We start from the raw sequence: 21,240 nt of genomic DNA on the forward strand, positions 1-21,240 counted from the left end.
TTCTGTTCGTGTATTTTGAAACAATAAACCTTGTTGAGAAAGAAATCCTCCCCTTTGTCCTCTTGTGCCAGATTTTGCTCAATACCAAAAGTACAAAAACCCCCACAATCCCTGTGGTTACAAAAACACCCGCAGGCCATGGACGACAGATTTATTCAATGACATCATGCTCGCTTGCATCACTGTGTTGCCTGTTACCATGGTGATGATGATGACCCCGTTGCCTCCAGTAGAATCTAGAGCCTCACCTGACTAGTTGAACCATTGTGTGTGTGGATGGTGGGTGTGCCTCATTTTGTACTTAATGTGTGCCTTGTGGGTTAATTTCATGTTTTCTAGGGAATCATATGTCAGAGTGCTGATGCTTTCTGTGGTGTGTGCTCATAAAATGAACACATACTATACGTGTGTGTCAGTGAAATGTATTTAAACTTTGTGTAAGTAAATTTCTGTGCATGTTTGTATTTGTGTGTGCTCTATCATGTGTGTTTAGTATGCATTTGTATGGCAGTTAAATTGTGTCTTTAAATTGGGGTCAAATAGCAAACCTTTGGCACTGCGATCAAATATTTCATCAAAAGCAAAAACATTGTTTTGAGATCAAACATTACATACAGTAACTGGAGCAACACTTAATTTACTAAAAGCTAAATTACTCAGTATTTGAACTGCAAGCCAAAGGTTTTGGGTTCAAATAAAAACAGACTGAAATAACTTCAGCTTTTGGAGCACTGACAAAAATATTTACATAACATTTTTAGGTCAGTTTAAACCAGTAATTTAAGATTACATGAGCCTGAATGCTCAGAAAAAATCTAAATTTGAACATATTCATTCGTCTGTCCAAGGTCAAAAATGAACTTTCAATCTCAACATTGTTTTTCTTTGGCTTATACTGTCTCCATATTTGGCTGCTAAAGTATTTTCAGTTTGCTGTCAAGCACATCATATCTGACTGAAACATTGCTCTGTTTTAGTCAACAAATCTCATTAGAGGACCAAAACCAGCAATGTGTTATGGCACTTACTACTGGACTGTGAGATTTCAGCAATCCTATGACTTTAATATGAAGAAAAAAATCCAAAGAAGAGGAGGATGGTGCGGACCTGGTCATGGTGAGGGAAAAGACGCAAACTTGGGATGACAATTTTGCAAAGAGAACTTGAGGTAACATTAAGTATCTTTAGCATGCTAAATATGCTGAAATAACATACAAAATGTGTGCATGTTTGTGTATTCTTATTGGCTGGTTAGTAGACATAGGTTGTAACAGCAGTCACATTGTGACCTGGGACAGCTTAAAATCGTACTGTGTATGCTCGGCTATCAGCGTCTCAGTAGTTTCCTGTCTGTGGCAGCCAGCACCAAACCTGTTGGTTCCTCCTGAAGACATGAATCTCTAAACATAAGTCACAAATATACAGCTCCATGTAAAAAAAAAATCAATAATTTCCTAAAACCACTGGGCACCGTAGTTTTTAGCACATGTTATGCAAACAAAAGTAAATAGTGCATTTGTTGGGGACTGTTTTCAAATGGGGATTAAAATTAAAATGAACTGCAGTGCCATCTATAGCAGCCATTCTCAGCAGCCCACCAGTGGGTGTCATCTTGTGGGCCCCAGTGGCAGTAGTTCAACCACATGGTTAGAATTCAAAAGGTAATTGGCAAAGCTAGTTATTCTCTAATTCTAAAAGTGTTTAAGATTTCACATAAATAATAATGTCAGATTAAAATCTATAATTTCAGTGACCAGTTACCAGTTTGAATATCAGTACACCAGTCTCATTAGGTAGAGACCAGCGTGATGTGGAAGACAAATCTGCGTCAGTAAAAGCACCAGAACGTGTGGTGAGAAAAGTGACCCTGAATACAACAAAGTTGTGTTCAACTATGGCACAGATGAATGTAACAAGCTTTGGATACAGTCCAAACACCGATATAAATTTATAATTTGTTTTGGTATTTTCATGGGATTTGTTAGTAAAATAAGAATTACATCAGCCTTAAAGCTGAGTGTGAAGATCTGTGCAGGGTGTTGGTATGTGTGCAGTATGCACATACATACATACTGAACACACAGTGTGTTCTTACACTAACTGTCTCAGATGACTTCCCTTGTGGACGGCTGCCAGCGAATTTCCAATAGATATCTGAACTCCCTCCAGACTTGTTCTGCATGTGCACTCCCGCCTTCTCATCTCCCCTCCATTAAATCCACCATTACCATTTCAATCAGGAAACTCTTCAAACAGGACGCTGAGCTTCCTGCAGTCATCTGACCTGAAACACGCGCACGTCGAGAAGAGAAACTACAAGAGACAGCCTATGTCTCCTGTGAATTTGTCTCAAAAGTACATATGTGTCCTTGGGCTCATGCGAGTTCAGTTACTGTTGTGAAAATCCCCGAGCAATTTTCTTGTGTGTGTTAACTGTTGATCATCGTCTGTATTCTGTCATAACATTTCAAATAAGGCCATAGTGCACCTCGTCATGCAACCGCTGGAAAACAGATAACGACCTCGCTGACAGGCCGCTATTAAAACGCTCTTTTAGTTTAGTGTGAAATGAGAGTCTGGTTGTCTATCCACAGCCAATTACAGTGGTTGGTGATCTTAGTGACGACACCCTGCCTAATTACAGTCAGTGACTCTATAATTACATGCAATGACACCCAAAGTCTCGTAGGACTATACTGTACACTCCTGCTGCATGCAGCTGAGACACAATACGTGTGACATGACACAGACAGAATGTACAGAATGCTCCATTAAACTGTAATCACGGGAGCCAAAAGGAGAAATGATTAATCAAACATGGCAGAGGAGCGTTAAGTGCAATTGATGAAGCTGATCCAGATGTTTCAATGTTTCTCAAACTTTAATTAAAGGAGAATTCCAGTAACATTTAGAGTTAAACACAATTTACAGCTGTCTACATCTGGTTTATGTTTCCTCTAATCATTTTGCAACACGTCATGTGATTATACAAAATTTTCCGTTCTTTATCGTTCTTGAGAGCTGCTGTAGTTGACCTCAGCTTGAAATTAAGCCTGGCTTCAAATTAACTGCTGTCCCGGCTGACAAAGGGGCAGTAAAGTACTAGTACACGATGTGAAAATAAAGATTATTACGTTCAGTATTTGGGGGATGATTTCATCCCCTCAACTAGGACAAAAATACGTTTTGCAATTACTGATTAATTAGATCAAACTTTAAGCGTACTTGTGTACTGAACAGATATTAGACGCAGCAAATTACTTCCTCTGTTGAAGGAAGAAATGTCTACCTTTGAGTTTTGGAGATATGTGTCGCAGAAATGTCTGCCTTCTCTCAAATATAATGGAACTAGAAAAAAAAAACCTACATTCAAAAAACTCAGCATCAGTGTCTCCTCCCCCAAATCACAGCCAGATTATCCAAAATAATCCACACACCTTGTTGCGAGCAGATTCGTGTATCAGATGTTGTGTTAACTCCATATTTTTAATAATGATGGAGAAATCTGAAGGCTGTGGGTAATTTTGTCAGATTAAAACACTGAGGGTGATCTATTGTAATGTGATGTAAACTTCCAGAGATCTGAAGGGAAAAAGTGAGAGAGAAGTTCAAACCTGCCCACTTAAACCAGTAGGAAGGTCTGAAAAGTTGCTAAATCTAGCCAGAAAGTTGCCAGGATGGCATCATCGATATGATGGAGTTGATTAAAAAGGACTAAGGAATGTCAGATGAAGGACAAGTAAGTAGCTTAAACTATGTTTATCAGCCAGTGGCAGCACTTTGTGTTGTCAGCAGACCTCCACTGTTGACATGAAAAGTGACCAAACATTTGGTCTCTTCAACGTTTCTCTCCAAACCCTAATAAATGCATCTTTGATCAGTTTGTTCTGTATACAGTATTAAAGTCCACCTTGTCTGTTTTTTGATCCTCATCTGCAATCTATTATTGCTCAGCCACCTTTTTCAATTTACCACTACATCGCAATCATCATTACCAAGACGGCTCCCTGAAGGTCCTGCTGATGGCGTTTGATCTCTGGGTGACCAGCAGGATGCCAGATGTAAAATGTCGTTATCACCGTTCTGTAGAGGAGACTGAACTGCTGATGGTGATTGTCAGTGTGCACGTTTCCATCTGGTTGGATTATCTGAGGGATTTAGAGAAAACAGAGTGATTCAATTTGTAAAATGTGGACCAGTGGTTGTGAGTAACAGAGTGAAGCTGTGTCACCAGCTCACAGGGAGGTTTTATCATATAGTTGCATGATACATGAACAACATGTCATCATACTGTATATGTGGGATCAAAGAGAAAAATTAAAAGGCAGAACAGCACTGGAGGCTTTAGTGTGACATCACAATATGGAACTTGGGTCAAAACCCTTAAATATAACTACTAATTATAGAAGGGCTACGTGGTTGGTTTTCTAACTTTTATGTTTATCACTTTGTGCATATCCTCAAACAAGACTAAGAGTCAGCCATGATATAGGCACTGTGAAGCTGCACAGTGGTGCTATGAGCAAAATGCTAATGTTAGCATGCTAAGATTGCTCACAGTGACAATGCTAAGAGGGTTAATATATGTTTAATCTGTTAAATTCTTTATGGCGATTAATAGACTCATGACAAATCATTGATATACCTACATCTTAGTATAGCTTGTTATCACACTAACTTTTAATAATTATTATCTATAAATACAATGTGCAGCTGAGGCTCATGGGAATGTTATTAGTTTTATTAGTGTCAGCGTATTGGACAAATTAAGTTTGACCTGATGATGGTGGTAGAGGAGAACTTAGACGCCACAGTTAACACAATTTCCTGAGTGGGAACGTTAGAGGAAAAGTCATTAGGAGACACTGACTGGGAACCATGAATCACCACAAAATTTGATGCTAGTCCATCACGTAGATGTGGAAAAATTTCACTGAACAAGTAAAACATGTGACCTGCTGGTGGCGCTAGAGGAAAATTCTAAACAAAGTGGAACCAACAAACTGACATAGACATTGCCAGCTGTGCAGCTAGAATGACTAAATAAAACAAAACATATCAAATCTTGTATCCCTGCATTACATTTTGAATACCGCATTTGTCATTTTATAATTTTGCACAGTTTAAAAGACTTAATCCAGCCGCTTTGGGACGGTGTTGGGTGCGTTCAGTCTCTTCTCTTCTGTGCAGCCAGCTGGACTACCAACAGCTGAGATGGAAAAACATCTTGCCAGTTGGTCTGCCTCTTGTCTTGGCATGTTTATCTTCTCAAACTGCTCATAACCAGTTTACAACCGAGATATACTCTGGGTTGCCAAATATCAGTTCTATCTCTCCTATGATGCGGGCAGGCAGGTGCTGCTATTCTGAAATCTTATTAGACGAGATTAAGAACGGCTGTTACCATGTTTCCTTCTGTTTGGTTTACTACATAACAACATCTGGAGTATATTACGGTAGTATAGTGCATACTGGAACTTAAAGATGACATCATAGAGAACTTTAAACTTCCTCTCTCTCTCTCTCTCACACACACACACACACACATAAAACTGTAAAATCAAAACAGTGGAGAAAACTCAAAATTTCAAGTCTACTTACTTCAACAGATTTTCGAGTTTTGAACCCAACTCAAACGCTTAAGTTTTTAAAAAGTTTCACCAATTAATGATATTTTGTTGAGATAATTTACTTTTCTTCTTTAAATGAACTTGAATCTTTGAGTATTAGAAACTCATAATAACAAATCACCACAGCTCAAAGTGAACAATTTTTGAAATACAATATTGTTGGGTTTCTAAAACTCAAAGATTCAAGTTTATCCAAGGAAGAAAAGTAAATTCTACCTATAAAAGATTATAAGTTGACAAAACTTTGTTTGGGTTTTTACAGAACTTAAGAGTTTTAGTTCGATTCAAAACTCAAAATTTTAGTGAAGGCAGTTGCCTTGCCTTTTCTCAACGTTTTTCTTTTTACAGTATAATTACAGTACTTTCAGCGGCCACATGTACAACACAATGCATCCATTCACAATATGAGCAATTGGCTTTAGTTTGCTAATCAAATACAGATGACACACACTCACACGCACAAAACAACAACAAAGTCTGTCAGTTAAAAATGTGCTCAGTCTTGAAATGCCAGCACACACACACACACACACACACACACACACACACACACACACACACACACACACACACACACATTTGATTCATCTGGTCCAGTCAGTGTATGCGTCTGCTTTGTGATATGCTAAACATTCTGTAAACATTATCCAGTGCATGGTTACTGTCACCATGGCAGCATGACAACAGTGCTCAGCTCGGCCCCTCAAACACGGGACAGTAGTGTTATTTAATATTTGGCTACGCATGAGCACAGCATGTTTCTATCACATAATCCTGTCACACCAGCGAAGACTTCTCCGCGCAGCCCTCCTGACTCCCTTGTGCGGCTGAACGCAGCCCAGCTGTTGCTATGTTTTGGTCTTATCACACAACAACAACAAAGGATAAAATGCTCAGTGAGAACAGTCTGCCCTCAGTGCAGTCCCACACACTTTGTCCAGTGTCAGCATCACATGGGATGAGGGCAGATGCTTTTGTTGAGATTTAGGCCACTTACATCATATTAAGGCAATGTATCAAGTGAAGTAAGTCAGGGCAAAAACAGATCTGTTTATGTGGCCATAAGTGAGGAGTCTGATGCCAAAATACGACTTTAGCTGCTGAGAAAAAGGAGAGCAGGAGCTATTTTGATCCGCACTTTTTCAAAGTAGCAGCATTTTAGAACTTGAAAAGTTTTTTTTTTTTTTGTTCTAGTTGCTTAACAAAGTGTCTCATAAACCTGAGGTCATAGTTCAGTCTCTATCAAAACATTCAGTAGCAGGCCTGCATCCTGTCAAACTGTAATAGCCTGCTCACTTAGTGAACTTTGCATAAGTTAATATGAAATACGGATAAGTTAATGAAAATCTATTATGGAGTGGATCTCAACCTTTTTGAATTGTGACCTCTCCACACAAATCAGGCTCATGTTCGCTACCCTCACCTCCAAACGCACTCAGCCATTGCCCAATCTAACATATGGCTCTCATTTCTTATCATGCTTGTTGGTCTGAGGTGGTTTGTTTTGGTATTTGTCATTTTGTGCTTATAGTTTTAACCATACATGAGGTGGCTGTTACATGTCTTGAGGCCAGGTGTACTTTGTACTATCTGAGTGCTTCTCCCTCATGTTGCGTGTCTTTAAGGGACTGGGACCATCCTCTTGAGGGTCCCAACCCCTGGGCTGAGAATCACTGTATTATATTATGTATTATGGTATTTATGGAATGACACTCTGCTGCAACTAAGACACAAAAAGTCCTATATTTCTACATTTATGGTTTTTATTTAGGTTGATTTTATTTGAATTTTCAATGATCATGTGCAGCTTCAGTGCGACAGACCTCCGCAGCCTGCATTCCTCTTCACTGTGTTGTCTTTGTCTTGCAAACTAGCTTCAGGAATCAAAAAAGATAACGCAACATTACACATTATAAAACATTTTATAATGACTTATAATGTCAACTATCTACTTCTTCTATTTGTAATACATTATTTTTGTTTTTATAATGCCTTATAATGCATACTCTTTGCTGTAATGTATTATAATATTATTATAAGTTGCTCCGAGAGGTTAATGGGTGCTCTAAGTGAAGAACTAAAATTCCCTAATGCAATAATGTCAAAAGTGTGGGCTGTGGCCCACATGAAAAGCCTGTACGTGGGCCTTAAGTAGTCATGAATAATGTATAAATAGTTATATAAACAGTTTCAATTTCAAGTTTGAAGTGCCATGAAATATTTATGATCAATTTTAATAAGAGTAACTAGAACTAATAAAACAAACCTGCCACATTAACACTAGAACATATCTAATATCTCATCATTGGTTCGATTTGTTTTGTGTGTTTATCAAAGTTTTGATTAAAGGTTTGCGGTGGGCCGCAGATGATTTTCAGATTTCCAATCGGGCCTTGTTTGGGAACGGCTGCCCTACTGAAATAACCTTAACCCTGCCTCTGATGTTTCTTACTGAAGGGAAAAGACATAGGTAAATCAAATACCAAGTGCATTTGAAATTGATCCATAAGAATTAACATTTATTTTTATAAATATACTTGTAAATGTACTCGTGCTACTAATTTTTTCTTTCTGTTTAATCATTCTTTAGCACTTAGGGTTCATGTATTATAAGACATTATGATCATTGCAAAGAAATTGTCAGTGAGTGACCAGCAACTATTAAGTAATATGTAAGTTATTATACAATATTTTATAATGTGTTTTGATCATTGTTGTAAAGGTTTCTGAATATTTATGAGTCTTACAGCTATAATTTGACATTGATACAAGCAGATTTTAATGCATTATATGTATTTTTATAATGCATTGTAGTCATGGACATCATAGAAAGTATTACCAAATTTTTTGATTAAGCACCATGAAAACATTTAATGATAATATTAACAATATTGTATAATGTCAATAATGTATCCTCAGTTTTTACATTCATTGCAAAGTGTTTTTTTTGCAGGCACAAGTTAAAGTTCACATTACTTTTACTGCTATTCAGCTTGGTGGAATTTTATGTGGTGCACATGGAAAAAAAACATCAAAAACACATAAAACATCATTCCTTAAAATGTATTTATTAAACTACTTCTTTTAAATGTTTTTTTCCTCATTTGTAATCGTGTTTTATATTTTTCGCATGTTTCTAATTAATTTTAAATAATGTCAGACTGATTTCAAATCCTTAGCTGTCACCATCCCCACTTTTTTATTACATATTTTATTATTTTTCTGTTTCCATTCCATTTAATACCACTTTTATGCATTTACTCTACTTATAGGTTAAAAGTTGAAGTTAAAACATCAGCCTGCAGCAGATAATGTCAATATAATATAACATGGGTTTGCACTCAAGCAAGGCTTCGTACAGTGTACCTGAGCGTCGTAATCAGACCACACTCACTGTGTGTATGTCTACATTTTTCATCATTTCCTGACGCTTCGCACAGAAGTGCAGCTCATTGGCTCTTGGAAAGAGAGGCAACTTGTCAAAACATCCATCAGGAGCGGAATGAACCGGCAGCAGCGCCTTCACCCGTGAAATCAAAGAAAGGTGTGTCTGCTGCTTCCAGCCCTGGAAACGTCCAGGAGAGGTGTTGGTGTTGTAACCACAGCAACGTAAACAAGAGGAGTCAAACACAGATTAAAATGTGGGCAAAGATTATGTAAGGTGTGTGCATGCAAGTGTGTGTGTGTGTGTGTGTCTGTGCATATGTAGGCACACATGGTTTCTTGTGTTTCTTAAGGCAAAGTCTTAAAGGCAAAGTCTTCTTTCAGTGTCTGCAGCTCGTTTAAAAACACTTCAACTTGCAGCAACGCCCACTACTCTCTTCTGGCGCTCAGTACAGCAGCAGGCGTGTATTTTATTAGCAAACGTAAGTGTGTGTTTTACAGCATCTCAGCAGCATAAAAATAAGTCTGTCTGTGTGCGTGTGTGAGTGTGTCTTATAACCATGAGGGAAGTTAAAACCAGTTCTTGGCATCACCTGATTTTTCCACTCATTCTCACATTGAGCAAGTTGTCTCCCACTCAAACCAAGTATATATATACACACACACACACACACACACACACACATACACTCATAGTCTCACACACTTCTTGTGAGACTGACCTTTAATCATATACACACAGCTGGAACTGTATTGCAGTGGGGTTTGCTCCACATCTGGCGCAGATTCACTTCTCAAGCGAAAGGTCATTTTATATGAATAATTTAGAAGGTCTTTTGTGTCCACAGCTGTGAAACGTCTTAAAGGGATAGTTCACCCAGAAATGAAAATTCAGACATTATCCACTCACCCTCATGGAGATTTAAGGTTGGGTTTAGTTTTTTAGTCCACAAAACACAGCTGGAGTTTCACAGGAAAACAGACAATTTTCAGTTTTGGGTGAACTTTCTCTTTAATGACATTTGATACTTGTTTGTTTTCTGAAATTTGAATTGTACTTTTGACACAGTTTTCAAAGTTGTGTTTCCTATTTATTGCTCTTACAGTTCATTTTTAAGGTTTTATCTCAGTTCTGTTTTATTGGTTCTGCTATCAGGTGCGTAACTTATGGCCCGCTTTTTAGCGTCAGTATCAAATACTGTGCACTGTTTTCTAAATTAGTGGCGATATGGACTTCTGAGCTGCACAAATTTCATCTTGGCATAAATGCATGTGTTAATGTTACTACTCTTGCAGCAGTATTTCTGTCACGTATTGTCAGCTATAATCTGCTGACTCACTGGGTAACCAAACTTGTTTCCCCTGTGGGAATTAATAAAGTTATATAATATGATCTAAGTATAATTGGCCTTGACAACAGCCTTGAAACAGTGAATATTTTGAATATTCAAATTACTGCATAATATGCAGTGATTTGAACAGAAAGTGTGATGGCAAACTCATGTTATTTTAATTCTGTTTTGTCTGGTAAATCTTAAATAAACCAATGTCTTTTATTGAAGAGAGACTCACAGTAAACATGGGACATTATATAAGTCAGGGTCGTATATATATATATATGCCTTAACCACAAGGCAAGCACCAGATGTCCCACACAGCAGTAGGCTTGAAATTTGGGTTTAAGTGGTTTAATAAACTTGGTTTGTGTGCATAGCTGTGCAGCAAACAAGTGCAAGTAATTATTTAAGTTGTAACAGAATGAAACTGTCATGGTTTTTTGTGTGTGTGTGTGTGTGTTTTTCTATCTTAAGGCCATTTTAAAACAGATTTCCATGAAATCTGGTGGAACATTAGGGCCACAGGTCAAGAACATTTGATTAGTTTTTGGTGCGTATTCTGAGCCAGGTGTGGATTAAGGCCATTTATGAGGATTTCCAAACACTGAGAGACTGGGTATTTTGACCAAAAAATAAAACCCTCAGCCATATCCATTCATCCATGACTGTCTTTCTTTTTTCTGTTTTAGATGCAAATCAGCATCTTTATATAACAACTTCCAAGAACTTGCATTACTAAACTTTAATTATTTGTACAAAATAATAGCAGAAACTACAGTACTCAAACAAGCAGTCCAGAAAACTATCACTGATTCCTGCCTTATGTAGACTACTGCATTGATGAAGTTTGAAGATTTTAGCATCAGCATGCTGAAATCCCTCCATCTCTTAGATTAGTTAAAAATAATGCACATACGTCTATTTATGCTGTCCATGTACTGTATATATAAAAACACATTTTAAAATGGATAAAGCAATAAAATCAGACTGTATCACCGTCTACATAAACCTAAGTTATTTCTCAAAAAGCATCCACACAGCATATTCTCAGCAGAAAGAAGGCATGCAGAATTCTGAAGAAAAATGTAAAGATACGGGCGGCACTAACATGGACAGACACAACTCTATAAACCCTGCTTCTTTCCAGTTGGGTCCACCCAGGCTGAAAATGTAAGCACTCATGGTATGTCAGGTGTTTTGAATGAAAGCAAGCATGAAAGTGCGTATGAGGGAGAGAGTCACGTGTGTGTGGAGCCTGAATCTCACACATTCACATCAAAGTTCAACATGGAGGCAATGAAGCAGAGGAGCTGCTGAAGGTCTCGCTGCCGTTAAAGGTGAGTTTATGTTTCTGTCTGCTGTGTGTCAAATCAAAATGTTTTGTGGCAATGAAGTACTCAAGTAATGAGGCCTTACCATCTGAGGCTCTGACTTTTTAAATAAGTAAGTTTTGTGTGAGTCCACATAATCATATTTATCTGCAGATGTAGTGACTAATTATGTTGCAACCTGAAATATTAGACTATTTACAACATGTACAATATTGATAGAGTATAAACATGTACAGCATAAGAAGTATAACTACTCCTGACACAGTAATACATCATAACTTCATTCTCTGAAAGGACCAACATCAATATTTTTATTTTACTGCTAAACTTCAGTATATGCATACCCTCAGCAGTGGTGTGAATTTATTCAAATATTGTACTTCAGTTAAATCTTGAGGTACTTCAACTTTACTTGGATATTTCATTTTTTTTCTCTCAATACTGGCCTCACTTTCATTTCAAAAGGACATAATGTACTTCTTTACTTCACATTCACTTGACATATATACATAGTTACTTAGATTAAGATTTTACATGAAAAACATTTGTTCAGTGCTATAGTAACACATAACTCAATGTTACTTTAAGTTAATGTTAGTAAAAATATGTAGCCTAAGTGTAATCAGGAAATTGTGCTTTAAGTATGGAAATGTAAAATTATTCAGTGCAAATGAAATGTCCCCTTTGACTTTTGACAGTTTTATATTATTATTATTATTATTATTATTATTATTATTATTATTATTATTATTATTGTTAGTAGTAGTAGTAGTAGTAGTAGTAGTAGTAGTAATAATAATACTCTGGTATTCATGTAAAAGTAGGACTTTACTGTTGTAGCTGGTTGAGTTGGAGCTAATTTTGTGACTACAACTAATGATAGTTTTCTTTCATTAATCAATTGATTCTCTTGTGTATTTATGAAGAAAATCTTAAAATGGTGACAAATGTCATTACAATGACGCAGAACGAAAACTGACATCCTCACAATCCTGGGTTTTATCCAGTCAAGCTTAATAAAATATGGTGCTTTGTTACAAATGAAACTACCAAAGCACCATATTTTATTAAGCTTGTATATGGTTTGTATGCAGAAAATCTTAATTTCTAAAGTAGACTGTGAAGCTGTGAAATAATGTACCTCCACCACGGGTTATAGCAACTTTACCAAAAGAAGCGCCCTGAATACTTAAAAAAAACACCTGTATTTAAGCCCCATGGCTAGCAGCCACTAAAACTACAAGTTCCAGAATGCTTTGCGATGCCGTGGGTCTCCTCCTCCAGCGTACGCTCACAGAGCCAGAGAACGGGCTGAACAGATCAGCTCAGTGTTTACGTTGAGATGCTCACAACAAAGGACAGCGCACCGCGGAGAGCCTGTCATTTAAAATACAGCACCGTGGATATTTTATCTCAACGGTGAGCATTAGTAACTCATAACTCAAGGAAGGGGTTAAGAAAATACACACCCCTCATTTGGCTCATTTTTCTTACGTGGTACGGTTGTACTTCTTTTTTGATAAACCAGCCCAGAGGGGAGAAATTAAGACGAAATCTCCTTTTTTATGCCGGTGGAGCGTTAGCTAGCTTGCTAGCCTCAGCAAGTTGGGAAACCCAGGCAGGCAGCAGCTGGTGGAGAAGCTAGCAGCCCAGTCAGCCACACCGAAGACAATACAGGGACTTCATCATTTATATCGCAGTGAGTATACGTTCACAAGCCACCTGGCTTTGCTTAGTAGCGATAATACTGCGACAGCACCAACGTTAGAGAAGGCTAATTCAGCGCTAGCCTGCCTGCTTAGTGCTCTTGTTATTAACCGTCACCTGCTTTGTCCTGCCAGCGGCTCTGACACCATGAACTGATTATGCATTAACGCTGCTTTACCTCATTTAGTCAAGTCCATGCACTTAGCAGGTAAGTCACCACAAGGCTATCATTATGAGTGCTGCAGCTGTGAAGTGCTGATCTTTGTCAAGTTGTCTACACACACACACACGCACACGCACACGCACACGCACACACTCATGCACCTGTTTTGACTCTGTCTTTATCTCACTGGAAATCAGAGGCTCTGTAAAGGCAAAGTTTGTTGTGGGCAGTGGCTGTATCTTTGCATGTGTGTGTAGGCTTTAGAGATGGAGGTATTAGTTTACATCACTTCCAGCCTGCATGCTGACCTGTCACGGGGTGGAGGGGGTGAGCGAGAAAGGGAACATTGCCTGATAAGGAATTAAGCAAATGCAGGACTCTTGCCATTACTAAAGCTTGATTGCCAGTTAATGACCCCCCCCCCCCCCTCCCCTCCTCTTTCTCTCTATCTCCCATCTCATTCTGCCTCTGTCTGTGCCTTTCACCCCCTTCCTCCCCCTCTCTTTCTTTTCCTCTCCCACCCTCTTTGCTGTCCTCTCTCTGTCTCGCTCACTCTGTGCTGACTGGTAAGTGGTGATGTGATAAGTTTGGTTGCTGATAGGGATCTCTCTGACTTCCCTTCACCATGTTGGAAATGTCACAGTAAAGACAGACATGCATTAACTCTATCCGCTCCATCAGCATGCCACAGGCCTTATTTTCATTGTCTGCTTGTCAATGTGATGATCGATCAGGAAACTTTTTGAAATACTGGCTAATGGTGGTAGCCAGTGTATCTTATTCTGTAGGTGTGAAGCAACCCACCAGTCACCATGACTGATTTGTATTAGGACTGCTGAAGTAACCAGCAGTGAGTAGAAAGTGTCAATGCAAGCAGGAGAACTGCATTTAGTACTGCAAGTTTGCATTTAAATACTTATTGCATTTGCTTTTAAAATCCTAAAACAGCTCAGTTTGAAAAACCCATACTATGCACTACATACCTAAAAAGTGTACTATCACTTAACACACTTCTGTGTAAATAAACAGTAGTCTGAAGCTTTTCGGAGACATTGTTCAGTGCAAATCATGTTACTTCGTGAAAGTCTCCTTGTTGATGCAGAACCATGGTAACCTGTGCCAATGAGGAACTAATTTAAAAAATATATAATGTGAAGTGAAACCTTACTTTTATTGAAACTGAAGTGTTATAGATATCACACAGAGCTGCCTTTGTTGCTGTATGTCCTTGTCTGTTATGTTGTTGTTACTTCTGCTTTGCATTGTGGGATTTTTAGGCTGGTGTAGTGTCCAGTGCTTGCAAACTGTAATATTTCCCTGGAAATCGTATGCATCTCGCATACTATTGATTTCAGTTCTTCGGACATACAAAATCTCGCATGCTGTTTTAGGTATTCATTTAAAAGGTAAACACATGGGAAACTAAATACTGTGTGGACAAACAAAATTATTATGTGTGTATGTTAAGTGTTTGAAAAGGCAGACATAAGGTAGAAGCTGTATGTCTGTGGCAACTTCATTTTTGTTTGAGATTCAGTAACTTTCTGCAAACACTGGCTAATGTAGTTGAATCCATATCAGATCTGTAACAAGAAACTGGACCTGCTGTAGATAGCAATACAAGGGTCAAGCAGCACTACTGACACCTGCTAAAACAGTGCTGCCCTGTTACAAGGAAGGCTGAAGAATCTTTATCATATTTTCTGCAGCCTATTTTAAGTATGCATTCTCATAGTCCTATAATTGGTGATAACTTCTAGCGTGAAGTGCTTGGGATACAGTGTTTGCCTTGTAACAGGGGGGAGTGCAAGTGTTGCACATACACGTTTGTGTTTGCACAGTTGTATTGGATGTGTTGCCTGCCGGACTGCGTGTGTGTGTTTGCCAGTATGGTTTAGAGTCTCAATTTCAGGGAGGAAACTGGAGCCGATGGTGTCAGACGGGAGCGCAGAGAGAGCTCTGATGTCTTAATGGAGGCTCAGTGCTGCGCGTATCCTTAGTAACCTGGTCTGTGGGGACACAAAGAGGCCTCCCCGTCTCGGCCTGTGCTGGATGCTGTATCACTGCTGTCCAGGAGCAAAAAACCTTGTAACCCCACTTCTATCACTTATTTTTAAATGTTATTATTTCTATTGAAGGTTTTCTTTGGTCTTGTTGAGGCTCAGTAAGTTTTGTGATCCAGCAGGACCATGACACATAAAAAAAAATATATATATATTTTTATATATATATATATATATATATATATATATATATATATATATATATATATATATATATATATATATATATAATTTAATTTAAAATAATGTCATAGAATTAAAATCATGCTTTCTACTAGTACAGGCCTAAATGTGGCTGTCAATATTAGAATTTTTTACTTTCCTTTTTTAGTTTACCTTTTTTAAGATTTGATTTGGTAGAATTTATTGTGTACTCTACTGAAGAGGTTTTGTTTTCTGTGCAGTCTGGGTGTCTGTCAGCAGGATTATGGAAAAGGTACTGGCCTGATTTTCATGAGAGTTTGTGGAAGGGTGTATGGGCCAGGGAAGAGCCCATTAAATTTTGGAGCGGATGTGATTCACATGGGGGATACACTTTCATTAACATTGCAAGATGGGGCATTTGGCCTTGATAAAGGTCTGCACTCTCCTAGTGCCCTGCATTTGAATCCATTTCAGGTTGGAAAAATGCAAAATCTATAATGCGGTGATTGCAAATTGCAATACAGATTGCATAATATGAAGGTCATCATGACTTCTCTCCAAACCACAGTACAATTGTAAGATCAAAAGACACTGACACAGCTTAACACTACCACCCACCATCCCAACCTTCAATACCCCTAATATACATATTTAAATGTGGTTTGTTATTTGAGTGTATAATTTCAGGCAAAAAATGACTAACCTGTATGAGCAAAAACTAATAGTGAAAGGAAAAAAAGTCAAATATTTTGCCCTTGATATTGGACCTGGAGTTAATTGTGAACTGAGTGGAAACCTACTTTTATTGCACATTCAATCAATGGAAATACATGAAAGCTGTAACAGTCATGTCAGCTGTTGGTGGTTAGCACCTTGGTGTTGAGTGAGTATGCTTGAGAATCAAACCAACAACATGCCAAACGGCTGTGTGCATTTGCACCCCTTTAAACCTTAATGAAGTGTGCAGCGTATTCGTTATGAGAGGAGACTTTTGTTTTTGTTTCTGGTTAGGTGTCTGCATTTATATTTTTGTGTGCACGTGCCTATGGTGTGTAGTTTCATCATGGGGGGATGCTGAGCTCAGCGTGTGATCCGTGGGTGTAATCTTCGGCACAGCTGAGCAGCAGCTTTCCCCCCACTGTGTGTGAAGAGCTTGGCATTCTCCTCCTGGTCCGGCTTACTCTCTGCTGGGCTGGTAAACAGGCTGAAGTTTGTGGAGGGAGATTACGTCTGTCACGGAAAGTGGGTCAGACAGTGGGCACGTTTTTATGGCCTTGTTTCTGCAAGGTAGGGAAGGAAAGATGGGGGGGGGCATTAAACCACCACCATTTTTCCACAGTGTTGCTTGAGACAGCGTGTGCTTGGTACACTTCCTTTATACTCTCTTCTCAGAGTCACTATCAGTTTCCCATATACATTTGCTAACAAAGATTTCTTTGACACCAGTGTGTGAACCTGATGTTATGTCTGTATATCTGTGTCTGTATACACAGTGCCTGTGTGTATGTAGTATAGAGCCCGACCGATATGTTAATCAGCTGATATTTTCAGCCTGATATTCCCCTATCACAGCCTCATCAGCCTATATCCATTTTGGCATATAATGTTGTCTTATATGCACTGATATGAAAACTTGACAGTTAAACAGATTTCTAATTAGAACTAACACTTCAAATAAAAGTCTAAATGTATTCTGTGAATTCATCAATGAGAACACTAGCCAAATCTTGTCATCTTCCTTCGGTTATTTTCTGGTAATAATGAAATGTTTCCTGTAGGTCACTCAAGATCCACATTATCATATGAATTATGTAAATTCAAGTTGAATAGAAATCAGTTTATTGTAAACCATATAAATTATTTAAATATTCAGAATGATAGCGTTAACACACATTAACGCACATTTAAGTAATGCATACTGAAAGAGGACTATAGAAAGCACACATGCAGAGAAAGTACACTTGCACAATAGCTGAATGCAGATTGCACAATGTTGTGTAGTCGTTTCTCTTTCTGTGAGTGCCTTCTCTCTTCATCACACCATCTGTCTTTATCTGGCTCTTCTGGGGAGGCTATTTATTATTTATTTAAGGAGCTATTTTAGTAGTATGTTTGTGCACAAGGGTGAGCATGGTCACCTGTTTTGTTCCATAAAAAAATAACCAATAAATTTTTAATTTCTCTCACTGCCTCTGTTATTAAATCTTTCACACTTAGTTCGTATTTATCTCGTTCTTCTCTTTGCCTCTCATTCACTGAAAGTGACACCAAGGCCTCTTCCCTGTTGCCAACACCTGAGTTAGAAAAGTAAGGGAGAAGGAAAACTGACACATAGTGAGGCTGTTCAGCTCCTTCAAAAAAAAAAAAAAGCTGTTGGGGAGTTCACAGTTCTATTTGGCAACTTTATTACTTTAACGGTAAACCAGCTGAATTCATGAATAGAATCCTTATTTGTTAACGTTTGTGGAGTTCAAGGAAAAATGTCTGTTAACGTCAGGGATGTGCTGACACAAGAAGAGCTAAACATGTCAGGGAGAAACTAGTAAAATAGTGAAATATTTCATTTTTGCAATAAACATTGTGAGATTAAACAAATGACATAGTTTCACCATATATGTACAGTTTTTAACCTCTGTAATTCCACTGGGAAGAACACCAAAATGCTTCCACATATCAGCCTTTTTCATTATATTCCTTGTTTTTTCCTTCTTTTTTTTTTTGTACAATTATAACTTTTAGAGCTGAAATCATTAGTCAATATGTTGATGACAGAAACTGAACTATTAACTATTTTGATTATCAGTGGTACTGAAGAGGTATATTGTGACACCAAAATAGGACCTTCTACAGTTTGGTAGCCAGGGAACCAGGCGAATTTGCAGAGCGTTTGTTTTATTTGCTCTGGCAGATTTATCTGGGCTTCTTCCATTCAGACAGAATTCCATCAGCCTTGGATCATTTTATATGGGGCAGATTCTATATAATCATTGACAAAGGACTGTTACTGGTTTGTATTTGAAAAGTCACATGTCCTACTTTTCACTGCCCTGATTGGTCGTAGGTCTATCCAATTGCATCCAGTCAGCAGGTCTGTCCAGTGCAATGCCTCCGGCTCCCAAAACTCAGATCAAACTGTCAAACAGGCAATGCTGAGCAAATATGAATCAAGATTCTGTTATTACATTGCCTATGTTTTAGTGTACTGTTTAGGTGTAACACAGGGGTTCTAACCAGGTGGCTGCCATAATGTGCCTTGCTTGGAAACGGACCAAGCACAGCTACATCACGTTTAATTGCTCTGATTGGTTGAAGATCACGTTTTGTTGCTGTTATTGGTTGTAAATGTTGATATGAACTGAGAGTTTCTAGATGAATTCACATTTTAGGATGAGTCTGGTGATGTCAGGCTAACAATCTGGGCTAATACATTCCAAAGTTAATCCTATTTGCTGTTGTATCACCCAACAAGATTTATCGTAGAGCAAGACCTCCTGATAATAATTAGTCATGTACCGAAGTGGCCGGTAAAGCACTGAAAGATCTCAGATGTAGACAAAAGTTATCAAGTGGAAGATTTGAATGATGGCTACCTGGCCACCTGAGAAACAAAACCGAGTCTTAACTTTTCATCTTTCTGTTTTGAATGTGTTGAACACCTGTGCCAGACCACAGTCTGTTCCTGTGAGGACTGTAATTTCCCTGTATATCATCAGAATCCTTCACTTTTACAGGAACTGAAAGCCCTGTTGAGGTTATACGTAAAACTTGAAAGAAAGAAAATTTTGTGAGGGTGTGTGAATATGTTTTGTATGATTCTCAAGATACCATCTCTGTGGTTTCCTTGCTGTGCAGTTCATACAGGCAACTGCAGCTGAAACTACTGATGTAATTCGGCACCTTTTCTTTTTTTGCATTCACACTTGCAGACACATATTCATATGTACACACACAAAGACCTGTAATCATCAACTCCACTCTCATCGTGCGTGATTGCCATTTCCTGCTTCACTTTCCAACCTTCCTGCCTCAAATGAGCTTGTTTGTACATCCCCACATACACATCAATGGCTGAGTGTGTAACTTGTTGAGGGTATGGCTTCCCCAGGGAGCACTGTTGTTTCTCTGAATACAGAAAAAGACTGGGCAGTAGTTGCTGAAAATCCATTAAATAATCAACATCCGAGGGTCCTTGTACTCAACACAGCAACAGCAGACTGTTGCTGAGATGTGAAACACAAGTACAATTGGTCACTCTTAGACGTAATTGATTATATAACACATGAAACTGTTGTTTACACCAAAAAGTAAACTCTCAGTCCTCCTTATTTCCAGAAATCTTAAGTCTGTTTTATTTTAAAAAGTCCGGGAGATAGAGCCAGAAATCTGAAGTGGAAGTGATGCCTAAACCCAAACTAACCCCACTGAACCCTCGGTGCTAGCAGCACTAAGCACCAGCTTGTCTCATTCAGCTGGACAAGAGGCTAATGATTACAAACTATGACCAGGTGCAGCACAATTAGACCTACATAGACTGTTTCCTTTTCAGTCCCCTGAGAAATGCAACCATCACCAACGGTATAACAATCCAAACAGGAACGGATGGTGAACGGATACATGAATCAGCCTCAAGCATGCAACTGTAAAACACTTTTATTCCACTGATGTTTTCGAGGTACTATAGTAATAAATTTTGTATTAGGCATTTCATATCTGACTATTTTTAACTATGGTTGGTTCCATGACACTTATCAATCTACATCATATACCATTCAACACTATAAAACGTGTTAAGCTATGTTAAATTACTACAGGTTACATCTGTCCTTGGTATTCCTTCTTCCGTATTGAAAAATACTTGATAAGCAAACAGTGGAATTAAACTTTCTCACACTACAGTCACAGTATTTTGCCCATTTAAGCAATGGTAAAACTAAAACGCATTTCTTGAAATTGTCTATGAAACATGATAACTGTATACCTGAAGAAGAAAGCAAAATAAGATATCAAAAAGCTTTAGCCATACATTTATGTATTCTCTGGATTATAAAGAGTTTTTATTTTAACATGGTTTTTCAAACAGCTTAGATTAAACTGTGTATGATCCTTTTTTAAAACTAAGCAACATGCGTCATTATTAATTTGTCAAACAAACTGGCTAAAGTGACAGAAAGCAGAGCAGTTCAGACAGGGAATATCTGCAGTGAAGAAATGAAGCATCCCAGCCTCAGAATTTTGTATTCCATCCCTCCATACTGTACACTAATGCATGGTGTCCTGTATTATTTATGCCTTAAGAATGACATACATTGACCTCAATAACACCTTGCAGTAATGAAGTTTCATTGAACACTTTTGTTAGTTTTTAAATTATACAGTGCTGTAAACCTGTTTGTGAATTTCATAAATATATATTCAAGTAAATAACAGCAATTTACATAGGTTCTGTAATTTTCCTGCTGCACTGAATGCATATGATTGAAT

At 38.1% G+C, this 21,240-nt stretch overlaps 1 protein-coding gene across 1 annotated transcript in view; it reads left to right on the forward strand.

Annotated features, from left to right (window-relative positions):
* Positions 1 to 12,994: 12,994 nt before the first annotated feature.
* The window catches only part of peli1b (pellino E3 ubiquitin protein ligase 1b), a 45,218-nt gene continuing 36,972 nt past the window's right edge, over positions 12,995 to 21,240 (forward strand). Inside the window, exon 1 of the mRNA XM_084735315.1 lies at positions 12,995 to 13,381. The gene's annotated coding sequence lies outside the window, so the exon portion shown is untranslated. The remainder of the gene's footprint in view (positions 13,382 to 21,240) is intronic.

The sequence above is a fragment of the Lutjanus erythropterus genome, chromosome 14 (assembly GCF_056507025.1).
Source record: "Lutjanus erythropterus isolate fLutEry1 chromosome 14, fLutEry1.hap2, whole genome shotgun sequence".
Taxonomy (NCBI): domain Eukaryota; kingdom Metazoa; phylum Chordata; class Actinopteri; order Lutjaniformes; family Lutjanidae; genus Lutjanus; species Lutjanus erythropterus.